At 58.3% G+C, this 1,871-nt stretch overlaps 1 long non-coding RNA gene across 1 annotated transcript; it reads left to right on the plus strand.

The window, feature by feature from the left end:
* The first annotated feature begins 351 nt into the window (after positions 1–351).
* LOC121478067 lies at positions 352–1,586 on the plus strand. The gene is made up of 3 exons (XR_005984414.1): positions 352–551; positions 1,164–1,323; positions 1,445–1,586. It is a non-coding gene; the product is annotated as an uncharacterized LOC121478067 (long non-coding RNA).
* Positions 1,587–1,871: the final 285 nt, after the last annotated feature.

Below are 1,871 nucleotides of genomic sequence, written 5' to 3' on the forward strand. Positions count from 1 at the left end.
GGAGGACTTCTGTGGATGTATCAGTCGTGTTCTTTAGTCCTTGGCACCCAGTAGGTGCTCATTAAACTCCGGCGTCGTGCGAAGAGGAGGGCGTGAATGTTCGTCAGGCCCCGTGAGGCAGGCTCTCCCAGTCTATGGGTGCAGAAGCCGAGGCTCCCCCAGGACGGGGGCAGGACCGGTGCCCCCCTTGCAGCGGGCTCTGCGAGCAGAGGCCGAGCTGTCATTCCGCAGCGTGGCCAGCAGGGGGCGAGCGGCGCCCTAGACGGCGGCGGCTCCCGGACCGCGCGCCCCGGAGAGAGCGCCCCGCTGTACGCCCCGCACCCTCGGGGCGGCCCTTGCCTCCCGCCGGTGGCGCCCTGGTCTCAGAGCCCCGGCCTGCCCGGGGGTGCCCCTCTCCTGCTCTGGCCCAGCGCTTATGCTCTCGGGGCGGGGTGGGGGGGGGCTGCTAGAGCCTCGTGCATGCCTCAGCCCACTGAGTCTACGGGACAGCCAGAAGGAGGGGGGTACCTTGTTGCCCCCATTCTTCAGAGGTGCTAACTGAGGCTGGGCGGGTGAGGTCCCTAGCCAGGGGCAGTGCTCCCCCACCCGGCGTGCTGGGTCTCCTGCCTTGGGGTGGCTGCACGCCTGATTGTATTAGACGTTTGCATGGTCTCCTTTGAGGAGGGGATGAATGTATCTGGGTGCTGGCACCGGAGAGGTGGGGGGCAGAGAGCTGTGCCCCCGAGGGTGGAGGAGAGCGGAGCATCTGTAACAGCGAGTCGGGAAGAGCCAGGGAGCTGGGGCAGCCCAGGGGATGAGGCTTGACCCGGCCTCAGGGAAGGCTTCAGGGCAAGGGGAGGAAGCCCCCCTGGATTTTTCAGGGAGGAACAGTAGGTCCCCATGTAGGAGTGGTAGGACATCCCAGGCCGAGGGGACAGTAGGTACAAAAGCCCTGGGGTAATTCAAGGAACCCCATTAACCGAGTCTGCAAAAATGGCATAAAAAGGTGGGAGGAAGGTAAGATGAGGCAGAGGGATCGTAAGGCTCAGTTCTCTGAGACTGAGAAGCAGGGGCAGGTCCCTGGGGTCACACCCAGGATGCACAGGGAGCCATGGGGTCCCAGAAAATGGCCCTCCCCGTCCTGCGGGAACCTCGAAGGGCCAGCAGCATCCCCCTTTCTACAGATGGGGAGGCTGAGGCTCAGAGACGTGGGAGCAGCTTGCCCAGACAACCAGACAGTGGCCGGCTGGGCTGGAACCTGCTCTGCAAACCTCCAAGAAGGGCCACTTCTTGAGGAAACATCAGGAACTCAGCAGGGATGTCCAGTGGGCTTTGACTGAATGGGTGAGTTTATTGAGTCTTTCATGAGCCTGGTGCTGCATGGAGTGTTTTCCCAGCATTGTCCTATTGCATCCTCAGGAATGATTTTATGAGGGAAGTGCTATTATTTTCCTTTCCTTCACAGGTAAAGAACCAATGCTCAGAGAGGGCAAGTGACTTGCCCAAGATCACACCGCCCACAAGATGTCAGAACCAGGAGGTAAGCCCAGGCCTCGGGCTCTGGAGGCTGCTCTCTTAGCCACAGCACCCGAGCTCCTCACCTCCAGTCAGCTCTGTGTTGTGTGCTGTTCTCCACCTTCCCTAATGTAGTTTTTAAATCAACTCCCCACCAATCTTTTTTTTTTCTTTAAGTTGAATCTGTTTCTGTACAAAGGAAACGATATATCATTAGCAGAAATGGAAAACCTATGTCATTTATCACCAATCGAAGATAATGGTGGAAATAAATATAATAAGAGCTAAACAACTTCATTACATTCTTGCCAGACCCTCTTACTGGCCGGGCCTGGAAGCAGAGCCCTGCTGCAGCTTTATTAAAAGGGACATGAGAG

This window comes from Vulpes lagopus, chromosome 18, assembly GCF_018345385.1.
Source record: "Vulpes lagopus strain Blue_001 chromosome 18, ASM1834538v1, whole genome shotgun sequence".
Lineage (NCBI taxonomy): Eukaryota > Metazoa > Chordata > Mammalia > Carnivora > Canidae > Vulpes > Vulpes lagopus.